Below are 25,260 nucleotides of genomic sequence, written 5' to 3' on the forward strand. Positions count from 1 at the left end.
ATTGAGAAACGTGGCTTCGAAATTTCGAAAAGTTCCATTATAATAAGTGGAAGAAAGAAACCGAATATAATGGTTGAGCAAGTACCGTAAATGTCCATATCATTGAAATTGCTGTTACTTTTATTACCGTGTATGCCGGTGTATAAGGCGCAAATTTAATCTAAAACTTAAGATCGAAATTTATTTTGTGCGATATGCGTGGGATATAAAAATGATAGATTTATAGAAACTGGACTCACTAAATAAGGTAGGATGGGCATACAAAAATTATATTTCGTTCTTTTATTATCCATTCAACCAATAAATATTTCTAGACTGGGACGACGCATTTGGCCTCCTTTTGTAAATATTTCTTCGTCTTCATTCGTGTATTCCACTTGTTTGTATGGTGTATTGCTATATGCATCTAAAGGCTGAACTAATGGCGTTAATCCTCGTGGATAAACTGCCATGGCTGTATTACACTCTTTCAACAATATACTTGCATTATCCCTTAAAGGAAATATGAACATGTCCCAAAGTATTAGATTTTCATGATTGTTTAAGGCAACAGGAAGCTTTTACGAAACATTCTTTTCTATAATGTAGAACCCTTTCCCTTCATCCATGACACTTTCTGGAAAGTGCATTTTAGCAAGGCTTTTCTTTTAAAGATAAGCTTGGATTTTAATTTAGTGCGCTGCCCAAAGCAAGAGTTCACTACGATGAGGTAAGATTTTTCGTGACCTGTTGTTTTTATGTGAACAGTTTTTGTTCCTCTAGCTTACTGGATATCAAGCCTACTGGAGATACATCCATATTTGCATCATGGGATTTTTTTGTTTTCCTAGCTCAGTAAAATACCTTTGAAAATTTATGAATTTTTTGTTGCAATATTTCGAAAAGAAATCTTTAGAAAGTGTCGAATATTAGAAAAAATCTAGTGTCGAATCTTAGAAAAAATTTGTTTCTTTCTCGTAAAATTATATTATTCCGTGAAAAGATTGACCACACGAAGTCAACACGGCATAATAGTTTTCACTTCTATTTGTGCTCCTTTTAGCTTATTTAAAGGCAAACACACGTATGCCCTTTTCTTCTTACAAATCATTCTGGGGATTTTCTACAATGCAGTTTCCAACATGTTCTTCTACTGTAAACCGTTTCCTTAGTTCTTTATGCAATGCACATTTATTCTTTGGAACATTATTCTTTATAATTTCATTTACCTTTCAGTCACCTTTCACCAAAATCAAACATCCTTGCTGCATAACAATTTAGATTTTCTTTCGAAAACTGACTGTCCAGCATTGTGTTTGTTTCATTTAGCGGAAGCGATATTTACTACTAAAAAACTGGACTCACTAACTAAGACTGGACTGGAAACTAAATCATCTGGATTTCTATTAAGCAAACGCGGTTTACTTCTTCGATGTTCACTCCAAAAGGCTACAGAAAGAGAAAAACATCTCATTACTAATTCTGAGTCCTAATATGATAATTAAAATAAATTCGGTTTAAAGTTTCCTTTTGTTCTGATAGCTTAAAAGCAAATGTTATTACAGATTTTTCCGCCTATATTTTCGCTATATCTAGAACGAATGCTTAATTTACATATTTATTTCCTTTTGCTAAGTTATGATCAATAAGCGTAGTTGCGGGATGCGAAGTTTATGGTATTGCCAAACCCCATGCATTTTATTTCCTTTCAATTTATTAAAGATCTGATGCATAGTAAGTAAGCAGTAGAACAACTGAATTTGTATGCGATCATGCTTTCAGATACACGATGTTCGAAAAATGTGGGTGTGAGTTGTACTTTCATTTAGTCGTTACTCAATCTAGTTACACTTATAAAATTTTGAATAGCAAATGAATATTTTAAGAAGTTTGAAAAAACGTTTAATACAAGAATTACTTATATAACAATTTTTTATATGTAAGAAAAATGCGCACATTTTTACTTTTGAAATTTACTGAGATATTACAGGACAAATTTAAGATCAGATACCAGCTTTTTACCGGCTAAGGGAAGTCAAGGATTTTTTTTAAATATTTTGCGTAGGTAAAGGAAGACTTCTGTCTTTTGGTGAAAAAAATTTTTATTTTCGATAAAAGAACGTTAATCATTTAATTTTTGTGATGACGTCTAGTTTCTTCTTGTTTTTTTACACCTTGCGTAATTAGTTTATTTCAAAAAAGGTGAAAATAAAAATGTGAATTATCTGTTTTAACTAGTTAAATCATAAAAAATAACATACTAATTTAAGTCCATCTTATCCATTTAGATCATTTTCGTACAAAATTGTGCACCGCATTTTCGGTACTTTTCTACTGAAAATATGCTTCATCAAATAGTATGAAAGTGTACTTCATCAAATAGTATATACTCTATCTACAAAATCCTTTGCTCGTTCTTTTATTTCTGGCGCCGTGTGTATACCAAACTGTTTTAAATGACGCAAATATTTGTGTTTTCGAATATTAAACGATTAATCTTGCAAAACATACAACATGTAATTTATTAGAAGTTCCTCCAAGACCTATATTTCTCTTTAGGGAAATTTCGTACTTGTTATAAGAAGGAAAACACATTTGGCTGCTGTACGTCTAAAACAGACTGTGTTAATTATTTTCATATTCTATGATATTTGATACCATTTTAAATTTGCGTTGAGTGGTCGTTTAATCAATAAATTACGAAACTTTGAAGTTTATTTTTTGCCCAAATGTCATTCAATGATATACTTTTGCGATTTCCAAGCGATTTTCTAGTGTCCTTATTTATATTTTTTTTTTACATTTAGTATCAGATAGAAAATCTTCATAGAAATAATTTAAAAGTTTCCAAAGTTTACACTACATTATGTATATTCTCTTGAAATTTTAACACTAAAATGACATTTCAATTTTAGTTACCTACAAATGCAACTATTTTGTTTTTCAGTTTCTGAATGAACTTTGAATGTGTTGCTGGATTTTACCATGAACTCTCTCGGTCAGCTTCTGTCACGAGATGTTCACACTTAATGCGCTTTTCCTTTTCATAATGAGTGCAAAATTTTGCCTAATAAAAGTATGAGTGTCGAAAGAACATATCAAAAGTTGCACTTCGTAATTTTTACAAAACTAATGCCTTTAAATGTCGTTAAATTTAAAAATACCGAAGCGTAAATATTTACTTTTCTTAAAACACTTTTGTTATTGGAAATCAATGCCTAACACAAACGAACAAGATCAGGTCTGGACTTTTGCGGACAGGGTGTTCAGTCAACTTTTTCGACTGTTTTTCAATTTGGATATTTACGTAAGCTAAATACACCTTCTCAAATCTCCTCATGCATGTGACTGAAAACTGAATAATCATTTCAACTGATATTTCTATATGATTTCTATATGAGTAATAAAAGTATTTTTTTCCAGGATGAAGACTCAGGCTCCCTATGCTCAATCCACTGTAATTTTAACAGCCAGTTTACAATAATCAGCTTAATAGTAACCGACCGTAATAGGGAGACGCCGGAGGCTTAAGGGGACAAAGAGCTCTTATAAAGTTGCAACTTGTGTAAATGCAATGTTTATTTGACAGTTCTTTTACTTTCCCTTTCTGATATCACAAATAATTTTCTCTTTATAATTTTATTTTACAAACTTAATACTTTTAAAACTTTAAAATTTCTTTTCACTGTTTTTACTTTATAAAGGATTTTAATATTTTTTTTTTTACAAATGTAATATGTTATTTTAAAAATTTAAAATTTTCCTTCTTGCAGTTTTAAAAAGTTGTTTATAAATGTTCACTTTATTTAGTTTACTGAAGTAAAATTGACTTTTATAAGGTGAATATATTGCTTTTATCTATTTCCGTAAAGGCAATTTATATTTTTATTTTTATTTTTCTATTAAGTATTCTATTGTTTATAATCCCTTATCTTTTTTCTATTCTGGTGAAACTTGAAATATAAATTTACTTTTTTTTCTTTTAATTTTTACAAATGCAATTTTTTAACTTTTAATTTTATCTTTCTTGTAACAATTTTCTTTAACGATTAACTTTTCCGAGTTTGCTCAATAAAGTTATAATAACACTATCCAAACTGAAGAAATAATTAATACTTAGATGCTCAATTAAAAAAAATTCAGGTTTAATGATGAAAGGGAAACTATTAGTGTCATACCAAAGAAGATTTGCCGTAGCCAGAAAGAATAAAAAAACAATTCATTGTTGGCAGAACAAATGAAACCTTAAAAAATATTTTCGTTGCCACAAAAACAAAACTTTATAAACATTACGTTATTCAAACACTTCAGGTCACTTCCGAGTGTCACGTGATCAAGATGGCATAGGCATCAGCAGCGTACTCAAGCCTCCGGCATCTCCTAAGCAGGGTCGGTTACTACTCCTCTACCAACAATAGTGAACTTCCGATGACTTCTGTCTGTATCTGAATGAAACTGGCTCCTTTTGACGTCACACTAACAAAACACGAAAACAATGAGTATTTAAATGATGATGATTTATATAATTTAGCTGGTGTTTTAAGAATGAGGATTTAGTTTAACTATGCATGATTTTTTATTTAGGTGTTGGTGATTATATGATTTAGTGATGAAGAATATGGATTAATTGGGTATGCTGATAATAAAACTTTAAGTGGTAGTGCTTTTTATTTAGGTGAATTTATTTTATTTTGACGGCAACTTCAATGATGATGGTGAGGATGATATAATGGATGTTTTTTTAGAATGATGATGTGATTTTGGTGGTAATGATTATTAAGATGATTTAATGACATTCGTATTTAGCTGATGATGATATTGTAATTCATATGATGGAGATTTAGATGAAGATTTTGTTGTTTTACCTGATTAAATGATGTTGATGATAACGATTTAGATGATAATGTTTTTATTCAAGTGATATGGGTGATGATGGTTTATCTTATTATTTTGATAATGATGGTGACGTGATATATACGATGGTTTAACTTGATGATATGCTTTGTGTGGTGAGGAATATTTAGTTGATTTTGATGATGATATGTGTCTGACTGATGAAGATTTTATAGTTGATATGATAGCGATTTATATAATAATTTAGAAGGTTTTGGCAATGAAGACGATGGTTAAATGAGGATGAAGAAGAAGATATTTGGTTGATATTGCTTTCCATTTAAGTGAATTGGATGATTAGGATTTATCTATCTCGACGATGAGGATAGTGACGATGATTATACGACGGTTTAAGTTGATAATATGTTTTGGATGATGAGAATTATTTAAATGATTTAGATGATGATTTTCATTTATCTGGTGATAATTTTACGATGTATATGTTGATGATTTAGATAGTAAATTAGATGATTATTTATATGGTTCAGGTGATGAAGACGAAGACCAATTGAGAGTGGTGTTGTTGCTGATGAAGATTTATCTGATAGTGATTTTTGTTTAGTTGATTTGAACGAAGATGATTTATCTTAATTTCGCTATGTTTTCGATGATGATATATATGATGGTATAAAATGAGGATGTGTTTGTTTATATAGCTGCGTTATGTTTATATACTTGACTTAGATAATGATTTAATTTTAGCGGATGATGTTAATTGGATTTGTTAAGGAGATTTATATTTAGATGATTTCAATGAGTCAGATATTGATTGAGAGGATGACTAGTTCATTTGATAATGATTATTTAAACAATCTGAGGATCATCCAAAAAATCAATTTCCCTCGGACCATAAATATCTAAAGGATCCATGGGAAATAGCTACTGAGTTGTGCAACCTTAAAGCGACGATTTTGCTTTGAAACACTTTTTCCATAAGGCCATCATTGAAGACGGATGGCCGGCGGCAGTGCTGTTTGTTCATCATGGATATTTTCAAACCCAGTGTCATAGATGTCCGCCGTCTGAGTTTTTACAGGAAGAATACAATATTTGACAGATTGTGACAACATCAGTTATTTTCTTTCAAATGAATATGGGAAATAAAATGAGATTTATAAAAAAAAATCAGAAAATGTTCTGAATTTTGTAATAAAAACTTCTGTGATAAATTATCGCCTTTTGATGAAATTGATTTGTCTTGAATTTTTGTAAACCAATAAATGGCGTTCAATAAAATTATTTAAATAACTGCTGGCTTTAGTTCCTTGTGCTTAAGTTTTGTATATTCGAAATTAATCTCATATGCAATAAATCATCTAAGTAGATTAAATTTCATTACATATTTTTGAATTATTTGCATATTTACTTACCCAACCAAACCTTTAAGTCTGCATTTCTTGTTATTTACACTTATATATTTTGTCTGGTTTTTAACGATATTTGACACTGGTCTAAAACACAGCGTTGTTCATCGCATGAAAGCATATAAATGGATTGTTACGTAGACGCTATTACTCGATTTTTCTAGAAACTAAACACATGATATACATTGAAACGCATTTTTCTCAAACAAAAATTTAAAGATTCGGTGGTTTGACGTGGTGCTGAATACATAAAACCGTTTCATTATCCCATAAATGTTATACTGTTTCTATTGCTAAAAGCGAAGCAGTCAAACAGCTTTTCATCTTTCACGAATAGAAGAATTCTATAGTTAGTTTTAACTAAATGATTTATAGCTTAAGCTTTCTAGAAACTTTTTGCGTATTCTTTAATGTTGTTTAGGATGAAACATATATAGTCTTGAAGCGAATCAAGAGTAGTTTGAGTAAATTCTAAATATTGCTCTTTAAAACTATCCGGAGAATTTTGAAAGCAAGCATAAATCGCATAACTCTATAAGATGTCACTGTATTTATATAGTAATAAATTTCGAAAATTCGGCTACCAACGTTTTTTTGTTTGTTTAGAGTTATAATTCTCATCGAGATTTTATTGACGAAGAATATAAAAGTTATTAGTTATAGAAAGAAAATTATTTAAGATTATATGTAAACAACTTGATTTTCGTAATTCAATCCTTACCGTCATGAAATTTTAAACAAACCATTTCATTCCTCAAGATATATACAAATATATCATTTTTCTCAAAAGTTTTTAAGTCGCTATGTCTTGAAAATTTAAGCAAATTGGAATGAAGTATTGGTCATTCCCGCATTTGTAATATTTTTAAAATAAAGTTAAAAGCAATTCCCCCTAGTACCCGTGTATCAATTTCAAACAAGTTTTCATTAATTTTATCCTGAACTCAGTTCATTTGTAGATAGTCATATCTTTGTCTTGTGAAAAGACCCTTTTACTTAATTCTTGGACAAGAAAGTCATATAATTTCTGTCCGCGCGGCGTCTTCTAAAAGTAGAGGAACCTTAACTCTTAATATATCATTAAATAACATTCTTAAAATTCCATAATCCAGATACAGGAAGATACCAACGAAAATATATTAGAACATTATAGATCAATCCTATTCTCAAAACACTAATTTAAGTTCAACAAATATATCTTACTAAATACTGTTAGCTGAAATATCTGTAAATCGAAAAGGTTAGTAAAACTATAGGTACTGTATTTAAAACACAAAAATCTCCTCTATCCCACATTTTCAGGTTCGTGTTTATTTACCCTTGGATTCCGAATAAATTAGCCGTGTGCTTTCTGAATAGAACCAGAAAATAATGTTGCATTCATAATCTAATAAACGCAGAAGATACTATATTGAAAGGACCTGAGAGGGATCAAAGAACCGATTCGAATTTATTTACTCAATCTCTTTAATTTACTATTTACTAATTATGATACTAATTATGATATTAATCATATGGTAATTTGAGGAACACTTAGCCATGTTTCTGCAAAAACGTGTTACTATTGCCTCATGTAATCTTTGTCTAGAACACAGAGAAAGGCGAAATTGGAAAAAAAAACTGTAAATGTATACTTTTAGCATATTATCCCTGGAGAAATTAACAAAAGAATTATAAATTTTAAAAACATTTAGTGGAAGATATCGTAATGTTCCTTAAATCCGATTTTTACAAAATTCGAGGTGCGCTTTAGCCGTATAAACGCAGTTAATTCTTTAGAAAATTGGCCAGAACTTAACTGTTCGTTCATTATATCCAGGCTCTTATTATGAATTGAGTTTGCTATTGCGAAATTGAAAAAAACTGCGAAAACGTTCACTTAATATATGTTATATATATAAATTTTTATGATTATCTCCCACGAAAAGAAATTGCTAAAATTAAAAGGATTAAGGCCTTTTAAATCTTAAATTACCAAGTTTAATTAGTTTTATCCATATACGTAGATAGGCTGATAAATATAATGATACAGATATATAGCTATATATTAGTGCCTAACTGTGATATTCAGCAAATAGGACATTATACTTATCTATTGTTTTCAAATGTGTGCTTAACATATCTTACAGAGGCCACCAATTAAATATTTGACTATAGGAAGGTAACATTATGCTAGTTTGCTTAGTAGGTGGGCTGTCTGTTTCAATGCAGAATCCAAGAGAGAAATATGCAAGAAAGACATCTCCTCCTCGTGTTATTAGTTTTATATGAAACCCATACCAAAAGCCAGTTTTCTAAATGAAACATAAGGTGCAGGAATTTAAAGTTGCAGCATTTCCGTACATAAAATTTTGACGTTCTACTGCTCAACGCTTTTGAAACGTACGTACATATGCAAATGTATGTACGTACGTACATACAGATGTTATGGAAAATAAACTTTTGAATCCATTTTATATCCAATGAGAAAATAAAAAGTGTAGTTTATTCTGTCCGCAAATTAATGTACAGATATCACAGATATACACTGGTGTGCAAAAATTAAGGACGAAGTCGAAAAATTAGCATATCAGCTGAACGAAGAGGCAGAGCGGACAGAAAGACCAATCAGGAGATTAAGTAAGGTGATGTATGGTAGCACATGCGCAGATATGCAGGTAGACGTAATGGGGGAGTGTCTGAGTAGTATAAAGCATGTTGTCGGTGTAAGATCAGTATTTCTGGCGAAGAGATTGCACGCCGTATAGCAGTTAAAATCACACCGAGTTGCTGCCTCAGCGAGAAATGGCGAATAATCAATCTGTTAGACGACATCTGGATGCTTTTACCCGAGGTCGAATCATTGGGAAGTTGGAGGAAGGCCGCAGTGTGACAAGTGTGGCTGAAGAGTTCGGAATTGCTCACAGCATCGCTTCACGACTTTGGAGACAATTTCAAACTACAGGAACAGCTATCCGGGGGTTTAGTAGTGGTCGTCCACGAGGAACCACACCCGGAGATGCCCGGTATATTGCCTTACAGGCCAGAAGAAACAGACGGCAGAAAGCGGGAGAAATCGCTAGACACACGACACAGGCGACTGGACGACCGATATCGCGTTTTACTGTGGCCAGAAGACTGCACGGTGGTGGTCTGTTTGCACGACGCCCTGTACGGTGTGTACCTCTAACGCCTGCCCATCGGAGAAGGCGTTCTCTGTGGAGCCGGGAACACCGGAATTGGAGAGACAATGAATGGGGACGAGTACTCTTTACAGATGAGAGCAGATTCAGTCTGAGTAGCGATTCTCATCGCATACTCATCTGGAGAGAGCGGGGAAGCCGCAATCATCCCTCGAACATCATTGAAAGAGACAGGTATGGAGGTGGCGGTGTTTTCGTTTGGGGAGGCATTATGCTTGGTAGTCGTACAAACCTTCACATCTTCGACGCAGGTTCAGTCAACGGGACCCGTTATTGTAACGAGATTCTTCTTCCACATGTGCGTCCTTTTAGAGGCGCTATGGGTCCTCAGTTTCTTTTCATGGACGACAATGCACCATGTCATCGCACAGTAGCTGCCGAACAGCTCTTAGAGAGTGAGGATATTGAACGTATGGATTGACCGGCACGATCTCCGGATCTGAATCCCATCGAGCATGTATGGGATTTTCTAGGCAGAGGCTTGGCAGCTCGTACCTTACCACCAGTAACAATTCCAGAGCTTCGATTGGCCCTGCAAGACGAATGGGCAGCAATGCCTCAACAACTCATTGACACCCTCATTCTCAGCATGGGCAGACGCTGTGAAACCTGCCTAGCAGTCAGGGGAGATCATACCCCTATTAAAGACCGGATGTTTCTTGCTGGACACCCATCACAGGGATGTTTCGGCCTTCAGTCTCATTGCGCTCCATGTTACTTTTTCAATAAAGCTTCTTTTTATCCCTCTGATTTCTGTTTTAGTAGGTGTTGCTTACATTACTTATGTCCTTACGTATTGGGGATCTTACGGTATTAAATGTGTTGATTTGGAAAGCTTTTTTTACAAAGTTATATTGAAAAAATCGTCTCGTCCGTAATTTTTGCACACCAGTGTAAATCGTCCAAATGGATTCCGAAACAGTCAAAATGGATATTGTTTTTTAAATATGATACGTTTAGATTTTCGCGATTACAATATTTCCTTTACTTTGCATCAGGAAGTAAACGGTAACGGTGAAAGAAATAGAATATGTTAGGTTAGTTTAGGGTATTCGATAAAAGTAAAGCAGATGAGAGATATTTATTGTCATGCAAATGTAAAATAACCTTCAGTGCGCTATACAGCACTAAGAAAATAAAATGACAAAATACATAATTACGCTTTCAGAATTTAGAAAAGCTCTATAATTATAATATTTTTTTTTATTTGTTTCCAAGTTATATTAACATAATATTTCTGGAATTTTTATGCGTGAAGAAATCCATTTGCAAAATTAATCAGAACAATCACTTTAAACGGAATAAAATTCGGGCAATTTAAAGTATAGTGCGAAATTGAATAAGAATTTATTACAAATCCACGCCCTAACGTTCCACGTAAAGTATCCTAAAGTGACCAAAATGTTGGATGTTTTTATTTTTTAAGAGAAAGGAAATAAACCATAAGGAAAATTTGATTTGATTTTTAATGACTATCAAATTAAGAAAATATAACCCCTACTGGATTAATTATACAGCAGGTAGCAGCAAGCAGGTAGTTGTAAATATTTAAGAAAGTATGCTACTACAAATAATTAACGAAATACAAATTATATAGACTAATAAAGTTTATCTAGAATTATATTCCTACATGTACACATAACATGTTAAAATAAGTTATTATATAAAAATACGTGTTTAGATAGACATAGATTCTGTGCATAAATATGATACTATAATTAGATTAAAACCGGTTAACAGTTAGAAGTCTTTCACAACCGCGAAAGATTCAAGAATGAAATATCGTGTAACAATCAACATTTAGTTTAGAAATTCCATTCAATTTTCATATTGTAAAAATCATTGTAAGTGCGAAATTTCTTCATTGTGCCTAATGCAATATTTTGCGTTTAATGCGTTTTTGATGATTTTATGATCCCGAATTATATTGCTGAGAGATATTAATACTACAGTTGCAGATATACTTAATTTGAGAAAGGAGTCAAAGCGACTCTTCGTTTGTAATAGTTTTGAATTATCTTGATTATTTCGGCGTTCCTATCTCTGAATTGAAAGTGACTTAACTCGTTCAATCTTGACACGATTACGAGCAATTAAAGTGTTGGTGCTTTTTCTACCAAGGAATAAACCGTAAAGAACGTGTTGTGGCATACTGAAGCAAATGCTCATCTAAACCGGATAGGAATTACTGTGTCGCCAAGAAAGTCTTGTTAACGATAGCCAAAAGCCGCAGAACATTCGCACCATTAACTCTATGACAGAAAATTCCTGTTTCGCACAGATCAGAAATCGCTGGCCTAGATCTTGAGGGAAATTTATATCTTAACGATTTTAAAATATACTCGAATCAAGACATTTCTCGCGTCCTGAAAGTGTGTGTATTTAATTATGGCAAAGCACACGAGGGCTATCTGCCTAAGGGGAGGGATGCCTTTCGTGGAGGACTTTCTAAGGGAAACTGGCTCGTATACACGTTACACATGGGGAAAACCACGAAAACGCCCATGCAGCCAGCCCGTTCGCGGGATTCGAACCTCGGACCGAACTACCAGTGTTCAGCGACTTTACCGCTCGGCCGCTGGTGGGCCCGCGTCCTGAAAGATGATTCAACGATTAACTGCTACAGCGAAAGCGAATATAAGATACTTTTATCTCATTATTTTTATCTCATTTATTTTTTCGAAAAAAATTTCGAATTTAAATAGAGTGATGAAACGATATAATTCCTTTCAAAAATATTACCCTTGACGTAACATATTTTAGATATACAGTACAAAGTTCGAATTCCGGACTCGTCGGGACTTCAGCGATTCCGGATTTTTACGGATATGAAATCATCAATTTAAATCTGGTAAAGAACAATTATGATCTAAAGGGTATCAAAAGTTTACAAAAAAAAAAGCTTAATATATATTTGTTTACTTTATTAAGCATTTCTTTCAATGTAAGTTGTTTAAGTTTCTTCCACAAAAAATTCAACAAGCTCCTTTTTATTTTTTTTATGTCATATAGAGTTGACTTTCCAATGCCATACTCCTCGCATAATTTTGAAACGGGTATGTCTTCATTGATTTTTTGCAGCAATTCCACTGTTGTATCTTGCGGTGTGGGTTCAGTGAAGTGCATGACGCAACCCAACAGACTAGTTTAAACACAAACATTTATTTCTAACCCTTAAGACAGCAGCGATGCGCTATTTACGCAGTTACATTACATTCTCTTCTACTCTCGTTCACAGAGGTTCTCAGGCATATAAGAGTAATGATACTCTCGAAATTAGATGCTACATCCCTCCCCACTTATTTACAGATTTAATCTCCGAGGATCTTTGCGGATGCGCGAAGATCGTGTAAGTTCTGGCTCGGGTTGCTGCAACTCTTTATCAGAATTTACTGGAATGACTGGCTCAGTTTTCCTTGGAAATGACGATGTTTCAACTCCGGCTTAAGTGTGCACAGCTTTGTTCGATGTCCTTATCTGGAGCCTGTGGCTTCACGTTGCCATCTGAAGTAGTAGCCATACGAGGCTCATAGATTACCGGTGCAGATGGAACCTCGCTCCCTACCGATCTGATCTGATCGACGTGCCGGCGCAGTAAAGTTCCTTGAACGTCAATTGTATAATGCAGCGCTCAATCCTTGTTTGTCACTCTGCCAATTTTCGATCGGGAATTTGCCGATCTATAATCCCGAATGGCAACCTTTTCTCCGATCTCAAAATTTCTGGCTTAGAGATCATAATTATTCCTTCGGATGCGTTCTTCCACTCTTCAAGATTTGGAACAACTAAATCAATTCGAGTTCTAATTTCTCTTTTTAAGAATAACATTGCTGGACTTGACAAGGTTGCCATGTTCGGTGCCTTTCTATAAGTCATGAGGAATATGGCAAGTTTTTGCTTAATATATCTTGGATAACCTTGCATTGTACGTAATGCTTGTTTAACGGTGTAAACGTACCGCTCTGCTCGCCCGTTACTTGCTGGTTTAAATGGAGCACACGTTTTGTGTTTAATTCCAGTATTCCTTATAAAAGTTTCAAATTCCCCGATGTTAACTGAGGACCATAGTCACTCACTACTATTAAAGGCAGTCCGTATCTTGCAAAACAGTCTCTCAAACATTCAATTGTCTGAAACGAATTTGTTGACTTTAAGGTATACACTTCGAGCCATTTAGAATGTGCGTCAATGATAATCAAGAACATTCGTTCAAAAATATGGCCTGCAAAATCTACGTGAATGCGTTTCCAAGGCGCACTTGGATATTCCCAGTGATTGACCCTTGCCCTTACTGGATCTGATTTGAACATAATATAATCGACACAGTTTCTCGAAACGTCTTCAATATCATGATCAATTCCCTTCCAAAAGACGTAAAATATGGCGATTGCCTTCATTTTAACGATTCCTAAATGACCTTAGTGTAACTCTTCGAGAATTTTAACTCGGAGTTTTTTCGGAACAACTACCCTCTGACCACTCATTATACAGTCATCGTGTAAGGTGTACTCTGCTTCCCTACCTTTCAAACTTTCTACAGATTTTAATTTCATATAAAGACTATTTAATTCTTCGTCAGCTCGCGTTGCCCGAGCTATCTTCCCAGCTGTTACCGAAAGAGTTTCAATTTGGGAGAGTTGGAATATTTCAACATCATCCTTAATGCATAAATCTTCGGACTTAAGACGCAGGCGCGACAGGCAGTTAGCATTAGCGTGTTCCTTGATATTTCGATACGCAATATTAAACTGATATCAGTGCATAACGTAAACGTCGGGTGGCTGTGAGGATAGGAAGTCCTCTCTTAGATTTGAAAATAGCCACTAAAGGTTTATGATCTGTCACCAGAGAAAAATCGTCTTCCCTTTAGATATAGATAAAATTTTTGACAGCCCAAACAATTGACAGTGCTTCCTTATCGATTTGGGCGTATTTCTGCTCTGTGTTAGTCAGTGTCCTCGATGCGAATGCTATAGTCCTTTCTGTTCCATCAGACAAAACATGCGACAGCACTGCCCCAAGACCTACCAGAGATGCATCAGTAGCTAGCATTAACGGTAATGTGGGTTCGTAATGCATTAAAACTCTGTCTGAACAAATTTTCTTTTTCATTTTTTCAAAAGCGATTTGGCAGTTTTTTTACCAATTCCATTTATCATCTTCTTTTGTTAAATTATTTAAGGGATATGCCAAAGTTGCCAAATTAGGGCAAAATTTGGCATAAAAACTCACTAATCCCAAAAAGCTTTTGATGTCTTGACGCCTTTCGGCATAGGGACATTAGCAATTGCCGAAATCTTTTCATCCGTCTTATGAAATCCATCGGCATCAATTTTATGCCCTAAAAATTTAATCTCATTTTGAAAAAATTTACTTTTAGTAAAGTTTAATTTTCTTCTCATCCCATCCTCGTCGCTAACTGTTGATCAGATCAGATCGGTAGGGAGCGAGGTTCCGTCTGCACCGGTAATCTATGAACCTCATATAACTGCTACTTCAGACGGCAACGTGAAGCCACAGGCTCCGAACAAGGACATCGAACTTATCAAAAGAAACAGAAATTTTGTCTTGTTTATGTTTCGATTTCTCTTGCAATGCCACCATTAAGGCTTCATTCTGCTTTATTAATTCTTCAATTAACTTCTCCATCCTTTCAAAATAAAAATCAAATAACTTTCCTACCTTTTGCAGTTTTCGTGGAATCCCCTAATCCAAGTTTCGGTTTTGCTACTACTTACGCATGTAACCGAATGCGCCGAGTCGGGGACGATTTTCTTTTCATCCCATCCTCGTCGCCAACTGTTGTGTCTTGCGATGTGGGTTCAGTGAAGTGCATGACGCAACCCAACAGACTATGTCACGGCACAAATATTTATTTCTAACTAACCCTCATAAGACAGCAGCGATGCGCTATTTACGCAGTTACATTACATTCTCTTCTACTCTCGTTCACAGAGGTTCTCAGGTATATAAGTGCACTGATACTCTCGAAATCAGATGCTACATCCACTTTCTGTTTAATGAACATCGAAACATTGTTTCGCACTGTAGATCCTTTGGCAGCTCCAGAATTGGAAACTCTTTTCGACATAATCGAAAGTTTAAGCTTAGTTTTATAAATTTGCCGTAATAATAACAGTTTGCAAAAAATAATAAGCTGAATCAAACTAGAAGATTAAGAAACAGCGCAGTCAGCTACATTAACTGAAATGCCTTAGAATTCAGTAAAGGTATTTTTAGCCTAGCTTAATAGCTTCCGTCATACATTTATACATTATTGGCTGTGTATCACAAGATTGGCGACGAAAGCCAAGTTGTTTCGCTAAATTTTGTCTTGCTCCTATTGCCTACTAAATTAAGCCTGAATTGTATTAGTTTAGTTATTTCTATACCTATATTTATTTCTTGCGCATGCTTAAAATTAATCTGAGTCCTGAATAAATAAACTCCCACATATACTTAACGCTTTATCAAGGGCCGGCGCTAAATACCGCCTGTCGCAGTCTCTACGGATCCTAAATTCTGCTAAAAGGCGCCTTCCTAATTTCTAAATTTTCAGCGCATCTAAACTTTGCATCCCAGTGCTTTCACTAAATCATAAAGAAACATCTCATCCCTTAAGTTTGCCGCTGGGTGCTTCCCCAAATTCCAAAAATTTCGTCTTCCCTAAATTCTGGCGTCTGGTGCCGACACATTCTGCCGAATGTTCTGGGTTTTAGGTGAATAACATATCAGTTATTCTTAATTAAAATAGCACTATATGTATTTTGGCCTATGAGTTTCATTAGCAAAATCTATTTTTAGCAAATGAAAAGAAATTTTTGTTGACTTTTTCCTCGTCAACATTTCTTAGAGCATTTAAAAATCTATAATCATCTCCAAGCGTAATTTTAGCATAAAAGGTTGCCATATGCACGTTATTCAGTTGCTCAGATAAAAAAATGTTTAGACTTCACTGCATGAGTTATTACTGAAGCTGTCATGTCGTGATAAACGTGCGTTGATGAAAGCAAAATATAATAAATAATGACTCGCCAGGTCGGCGTCAGGGTGAATGTTTCGGTTTGAAATGCATGACAAGCAGATACTTACCTAACGAGCCAAATTATTAATCTCACAAATTTATGCTTACATAATTGTTTTCCCATAACGAGGTATTTCAATTAGTGCCTAAGTGAAATTAAGAATCGGAATTTTTATGTGAAAATATCCACATGTTTTATTATGGAAGGAAAAATCAAATGCGCATGCGTAAAGCATACAAAAAAAAAAGTTCGTTCCTTTGAGGTCCGGATTTTAGATCATTTCGGATAATGGACATCCGAATTTCGGACTTTGTACTGATGTATGTTTTGCCAAAAATTATGTACTATCTTAAATTGCGATAATTATTGTTATACGTACCCTGTCGATTGATTTAAAACCAAACTCCGTATCAACGCTTTGAAACAATGCCGATTAGATCAAACATAAGTCATTTTGAGGAAAGAGTATTACTCAATTTCTCTTGCAATTTTCTTTTTCTTCAATCATATGTGCAAGGTTTTTAAAACATTTATTCTTTCACTCTGTTTGTAACTTATAAACTGGGAAATCTTCGGCATCCTTTTTTTAAATAGTAGTAAATAAACATCAATTTGAAGTTTTTTTGCGACAACAGAAGACGAATTTTGATTTGGTCGTTATTGCTGTAACGACCTAATCCTATTTTCGTATCTTAAGTTCCTTATTGTATTTATATTATTTGACTTCATTTAGGAGATTTTGCATAACATTTCTATGCACTGATAAGCAACAATAATTATTCGGTCACAATGATAATTTGCAACGAATATTAAAAATTGATGACAATAATTAATTAAATCGATTATGCATGTCATTCTATGACATCCTGCAAACAAATTTGATCACGCCACTATAGTATATCGTACACACCAAGTGAAGTTAGGGTCGTATTACAGCCATGCATTGCGATATTTAAATTACAGCATTCCGAGCCGTAGTTCGAGATAATTTATGAGTACTGCTGCTTATAGTGTTCGAAACCCTTACCTCATTCTTTTGAATTGCATTTTTGATAATTCCTTTCACATCAGGAAAGAAAGAAGTTGATGTGATGAATTTCAACAAAATTATATGCAATGAATAGCAGAATTACTTACACTGGAATATGAGATACCAAGAGCTAACAAGAACGACAAATCGTTGTTTGCAGCTCTTTTGTCTGACGCTTGTTTTTCAGCTATCGTAGCTATCCATATAAAGAAAAAAATTAAAGTTTAGTTTCACATCTAAAATCGTGAGGAATAATTTGTTTAGTGTGAAACATAATTACATGTACATATGTTGTATGCGTAACCCTTTTTTTATTTGCATTAGGAAAGTCTAAACGTTTTTAATAGAAACGACCGAGACTTTTCCTTCAGTGTAATTGAATTTTTTATCTAAATAAATTCTTAATTATAAAAGATCATATAATTTTCTATTCTAACACACACTATGTTGTTGCTAGAATCAAATGTGATATCAAATATCATAAAAGTGTTGTTATGTTCAGAAAGCTGGTTTTTGCTTATACGTTAATTAAAAAGCGTTCTGCGCTCATTAAAATTCAATTCTTAAATGACCTAAAAATTCAATAGGAAAACAGATTTAAACAATGGATTACTTCAGTGAAATGTGATTGTATCTAAACGTATTAAATTGTTCACAGCACTTGCGGATAGTCAGGAACAAAAAATGATCAAAAAGAGATACTGTGCTTTTAATACTTCTTTTGTTTTCGCTAATTTTTTTAACACTTAATTTATCATATAAATCTATATTTTGACACAACCACCCCGTTCAGAGAAGAACTCTACGAGGAGGTAATTTTAAATCCTGTGCGGAAATTGCCGAAACAATGGATCAGCCATCGGCTCAGCATCCGCAGTCACCAGGTTGAGAGCACAAATAATAGTTAACCGCACTTGAATGAAAATTTGATTAGCCACGTCAACGGAACCCACTATTTCTTTGTTAAAAATATAAGGTAATAAAATAGTAGAGTAAGGAAGGAAAACTTTTTCAACATATACACATGGAAAGAAGACGATATAATTTTCTGTTGTTGACTTGCTCTTTGCATATGTAGACAGGAGATGCTAAAAATTTACTTGTTCTTAAAAATTTGCTTATTCACTCATGTAATATGATTAATTATTTATAATATTATCATTAATCATATTCACAGTGTCCTCCTTTTAAATAATATATTTCATGAATTGTTGAAATGCAGATGCACACTTCGTATTGTAGAATAAATTTTCTCCGGAATTTTTGTTCCAAATCCTGTAAATATCCCTAAAAATTGAAAGTAATGCACATTGCCATATATAAATGTAATGTAATGTAAAATAATAAACATTTCCATGTTCCGTGCGTGCATCTTACACTTCTTCTTAAGAGTCGCTGAAAATAAAATGAAAACTTTCCATGATTTGCTGCTACTTTTTACTAGAAATTTTATTTTTATTTTTGATAGGGATACTTGCGAGAAGTAACCGTAAGGTAATCTTCTTGTATCTGTCTCGCCCCATCCTATGCTGAGCATATCGCACTGTATGGAGCCTCCAAATGAGGCATAACGATGACTACTAAAATGGAGAACCTGCTACGCTCAGCACAAAGACCTTTCTTCCTAAGCAATTCCCGAGGGTATAAAACCTAGCCTACTAAGGCTGTAAATGATTTCAGGACTGCCGCCTTTGCATCTCTTAGCTCAGCGCTAGAGTGCAAAAGTGCGCGTGCTCCGACTTAAAGAGAAAACAGGTTTATGAGATAGGACTTATGCATATGCGTCCGCCTCTAGCCTTCAGGTAATCCAAGGCACATACAGTAAAATCCATTCGTCAGGGCCATACAAAAACTCTTAATAATGTCATCAAAATACTATAAGCCTGTACGCCAGTTGGTACTTGCTGACACTGTAATACTGGGTAATGAAATTGCAAATGAAACAGCCAAAAATGCAGCAACTGACCCCCCGTTCGGACGCTTGATGTGCCTCTCCCGTGCTCGATCATAAAAGTTGAGTTCGAGACAGAATTATTGAAGCGTTGGTAACATCTGTGGGAGACAGAGACTACTGGCAGAAGAGTTTACATACTTTTATTTTTCCCAAACGTTAGCCGGCTTCTAAAACGTGGCTCGCCTCAATTTACTCAGTTTCCAACAGGGCATGGCTTCTTCATGACGTAACTGCATCGCCTATAAACTTGCCACTATATACAAGTAAAAGAGACAACAATGTTTTTACTTCCTTGTACGAAGTAAAAAGGAAGTATTGTAATCGCGAAAAGTTTCAGGCAGCATATTTCTGCGAAAATATCCATTTTGACCGCTATCGAATGCAATTTAACGATGTTTTTGCGTAATATCTGTACTTAAGGACAGAATAAAATACTCTTTTCCTTCAAAAAAATTATAAAACTGCTTTAAAATTAATTCTGAAGAGAATTATTCGTGGCGTCTGTACGAACGTATGTACGTACGTGTGTACGTACGTATGTATCTCGCATAACTTAAAAACGAGTAGCCTCAGAACGTTGAAATTTTGATATAGGACTGCTATAACATGTACATGTGCACCTTTTATTTTGGTTGCAATCGGCCGCACCATACGTATATAAATATATTTATATATATATATCCACTCTGTTACCCGGCTCAGTGATCTCAGTTTCTTTACTCTTATATGTTTGTAAATTGTACATTTTTTTCCTTAAAAATGATTGAATTATATTGTTTTTATCTTCCGGTTAAGGATTTTATGCCTTTAGTAAATCTGTGTGCAATATTTTTAGAATTATCAGCAATTTTAAAGTTGTTTAATTGCCGCTAAGCCTGTTTTTAATGGCGGCCATTGATGTTTACATTTGAAACAGGAGACTAGTGGATTTGTTGCCAATCTAGAGAAACTTAGCTTCGCAACAACAAAGATAACGCGTTGATTTATTATTGCCAATTAAATCATGCTTAATTCTTCCTGGAGTTTTTTCGAGGAAATAAGCGTTTGAATTTTACTTCGTAATCTTTAATATAGATATTTTGAGCTTTTATGTATTTTTGCCTTCTCGCGAACTAAGAACTGAATTAATTAAATGAGAAATACTCAATCGTCTGTGAAAAACTGTTTCTTTTTTGTTTTATTTGCTTAATTTCTTTTATACATAGTTCTAGCTTTATTATAGTATTTGAATAGAACATGTGGCAACGATTAGATAATTCTTTAAATGATATACATTTTGTGCATTCTGAGTTATAATATGAATGAAATATAATACTGTTAAGTAAACCTAGTGCCACAGTGTCACTATGGTAAACAAAGTGAATTTTTAAAGAATGCATTTATTCTATTGTGTTTTATGCGCTGTCGACGAAGTAGGTTTAATTCAATCTAATAAGTTTAAATAAAATGCAAGAAAAAATGCGTATAATTTAATATTCCATACAAGGAAGACATGTGGCGTACACATCAGATTTTTTTTATTGGCTCATCGCAACAATTGTCTGAATTCAGCATTATTTGTAAGCTATCTGTTTCTTACATAGACTCTTTTTCTTCTAAAACTTTTAAGAAGCACGCCTAATTTCAGTTACGCGCTTTTTTGCCTCATCTTCATGCTCTAGGTAGCAGCAGACTGCAGTAGGGCTATTTTTTTCTGAGTCATAAGTTGTGAAGCTGTAAGTGGACAGTTTTGAGTTGTAGTAAATTGATTAAACTTCACTACATAATGGTGGCCAGAACTGTTTGCAAATTAAAGAGTGATACTAGTTATGAGGTTACATGAGCTTCATCCGTTCAAGGTCGCGCAACATGGCTTGTCCAATAGTTAATCCCCATCTCCGGCAAGGGTTATTGGGCTCACAAGGTTACAAATAATGCTGAATTCAGACAATTGTTACGGTGAGCCAATAAAAAAAATCTGATGTGTACACCACATGACTTCCTTGTACGTAATATTAAATTATACGCATTTTTTCTTGCATTTTATTTAAACTTATTAGATTGAATTAAACCTACTTCAACGACAGCGGATAAACCACAATAGAATAAATGCATTCTTTAAAAATTCGCTTTGTTTACCATAGCGACACTCTGGCACTAGGTTTACTTAACAGTATTATATTTAATTCATATTATAACTCAGAATGCACAAAATGTATATCATTTAAAGAATTATCTAATCGTTGCCCCATGTTCTATTAAGCTTCACGCAGGGCGCGAAGCGAAGCGTCGAAGTACTGGCTACCACGCCAGCCTACTCGGAAGGCCGAAGCCACCTCTCTTTCAGAAGATTATTGACTACCCCTTTAGGCACCAGGCAGGCGCTCCGTGTATTTTATGCCCCACTGTAATCGTATAATACTAAACCAGTGTATACAACCCCAGCAAGGTAAGTGAAATGAGGGATTAATGCAGTTTAATCAAATCTTCATGGCTATTTGTTTTACTCATGTTAATTATGCATCTTCTCGACTCCCGCATAAGATATTGGAAGCATTTGCTCTTTGATAACCACAGCAAGTGCGCAATAGAGACACGATTTATCACAGCAAGTGCGTTATAATGGCACAGTCTGAGATGGACCGCGACAATTGAGTTAAACAAAGCAGAAACTTTGGCACAATTCAAGATGGGTCATTGTTGATGAACAGAATGAACAATGTTGCAGCCAAGCATCTGGCGCAAACTAAGAAGTATCTGTACTGCAGCCTGTCTACGCAAGAAACTAAAAACTGTAACAGATTCACTACTGGCATTTGTATTATAGGTTATTCCTCTAAAACAGGGTAGTTGCCAGCACTTCCCCATTGTGATCGTAACTCGTAATATCATCACGCATATCATTTATTTTTATCTACGTCATTTGAGATTGTACTCCACGTGCTTTCCACAAAGCTAAACATGCTAAAAAGAGAAATGAAGTAGAAGAAAAAATTTGGGGAACTCAACCTTTTTCCCCTAAAACTTGTAAGCATTGGATCTGTTGTTCCCAATAGTTAGAAGTGAAATCAGGCAGCAGAAATTAAGTTTGAAGTGTTTACTTCAAAGAATCAGACTATATTGCGGCACTAAACTATGTTCTAGTGTTGCTGTAGGAAAAAAAAATAATCAGACAATTTTGATTACACGATTTAGACAATTGCAATAGTCATAATTCAAAATTTGAGTTGTTCGAGTCGAATTTTCGAGTTGTGCAAGTGATGCAGTTCGTAAACAATGTATATATTGTTATAAATATAATTGCTGAAACGTACCCGAAATAATAAAAAACTAATTGACGATACAGTAAAATATTTTATAATATTACACTAAACTGACGATACAGTAAAATATTTTATGAATATTAAACTAAATTGACGATATAGTAAAATATTTTCTGAAACAGTTTTAGAATTAAGGCAAGAGCTGTCTTGTTTATTAATAAATTTTCTATTAAAAAACATTTTTTTGGTAAAGAATCTGCATTATTTACCAACCTGTCATTCCAAAATGTGGTTGAAGCACACTGCAACAGTTTTCTAAATCTAGAGTCTTTAAGTACTGTAAAAAACACAGCCTTAAAAATGTAACTTTTGCTTTTCAAGAAATTGAATCTGACTCTACTACCTATTATCTGAAAGTGCTGTGCATTATACTATAACAGCACATGCAATAATCTTAATCCCAATTTGGATAATAGAAATGATGCTTGTTAATGAAGACATATCACTTTTACTTATAGGACTTTATAAATTAAGCATATTAACTCAGCACAGAATTATTTTTTGAGATTATGATACGAAAGAAAAATAGAAAAATTTTGATGGATTTAATTATTTAGTAGAGATTATAATTTTTTGTTATTCGCATAAAACTGTCTAGATGATGTCTGTAAGATATTTCTTACAGAGTTTAGACAAAATATGCTCATTCGAATTAAACTTCGTTTTTATCTATAAACTTGAATATGGCTGAATTGTTATCCAAGGTGATGATAAAACATCTGACAAAAATGTAAAGCCAGGTAGAAGGTACCAAAATAAGCAGAACATTAACGGAATGCTTAAGATCGCAAAAGAAAAGTGTATGCATTTGAAATTGAGCTTGTAGGTGTTGTCACATAAGGAAGGCAAGTAAGAAAGATAGATAAAGTTAAAAAAAATAACTATTTTAATGACTCCACTTTTTGCATTAGTGTTCGAAGCACGACTAGCAATAATAATACAAGATCCACAGCGGCGGTGAATGGATTGGCATACATTAGTAAAGATTTATAGTGAATTTAGTGCATACTTCCAGCAGCAACTGACACTTTGGCACTAGATCTTCATCGCATTCAATGACGATTACTTTAGGTCATCCTCTTAGAAGAAATCCGTGCATGTCAAATATGGTGGTTGGGATGGCGGAGGAACACATGCACGCGGTCTAATGTAATAGCGGCCGTAACTAGACACGGATGGGACAACCTGAGCTAGCAATCTGGTTGCAAAAACATCTATCTGCAAATGGCTAGAGAAACACCGGAAAAAGGTTCCGGCAGAATATTTTGTTGGAAGATGCAGGAGTTTCAAGCGACTAGGTAGAATGGTCCTACTAAGTAGTTTTATTTTATGTCAGCGAAAAAAATAATGTAGACTCGTTCTTGCTAATCATGCGTCCAAAGCTTATCATGCATCCAAAGATGTGGGTGTAAACTTATTCGAACATGCAAATGTGCAGCCCCATTAGTGAATAAGACATACAGAGTGTAGTCAGGATTTGCTAGGTATCTGCAGACAAAGGATAAGCGTCTGGTTTCAACACCTGCCTTCTCTGTAAATGTTATGGATGCATTTATTTTTAATTTAGAGTCATTCAAACGGTTGGCGTCTCACTCCGAATACATGTCTAACAGCGCTCGTGTTCGTAACAGGATAATTGTCTTCAAATATATAAACTATAGCTTCTTCCACTGCAGAAGATCTGAAATACTTTTCCCTGCTCATATCAGGCCGGTAAGCCCGAAGCAATATAGTCCCGTACATTTCCAGGTGAATACGCTGGAACATTTGCTGATTCCACTGCTACCTGCTCGGGAAATTTTCTTTGTTTAGGGTCAGTAGACCAACAGGGTTACGCTCTTCCCAACATTGACGTCATTTACTTACAGAAGTGGAAGAAACGAAGAGAGTAGGTTACGGCGTTCTTTTTGCAAACTAGTAGTTAGTGATGTCATGCAAGGAAAAACCTTGTAGTATAGCAGCCCTGGTTATCTTTTGACAGCTGCTCTGTTTTCATCGCAAACCCGTAGATAAAATGCATATCAATGAGCTCCTTATTCGTGTAGCAACTCATCGCGCGATATTTATGTGGGAAATGATTTTACGATTTAAGCCAGCGGATCACATTCATGTGCCAAGCTCAACAGCACCCTCTATCATCACAACGCGTTCTTTTCGCATCCACATTTCAGTCTCTCTGTAAAGTTTTGAAACGTCTTTTGTTTATATATCCAGATACGAAGAAGCAAAATTTGAAATTTTATAAGGCTATCCTCATAGTTTACTTAACTTACATTATTATAATCTACTAGTTCGCTGTCTGCCACATATAGCATGTATGGTTGGCGGAAAATCCAAACGTGACATTATATTTGAAAATTTCATCGATATCGATTTTATCACCTGATACAGTCCGGAGATCCACGCAGGGCACCGTCCAGATGCGTTTATCTTTCAATCGCTGAGCCAGATCTTTTCTGATGATTGTAATGTGACTCTTGTATATATTGTTATACTGCGGAATCTTCATTTATATGGCTCAAAATCAAAAG

This window comes from Stegodyphus dumicola, chromosome 12 (genome assembly GCF_044657685.1).
Source record: "Stegodyphus dumicola isolate Sdum_Otavi_A_Nest chromosome 12, ASM4465768v1".
NCBI classification, from domain to species: domain Eukaryota; kingdom Metazoa; phylum Arthropoda; class Arachnida; order Araneae; family Eresidae; genus Stegodyphus; species Stegodyphus dumicola.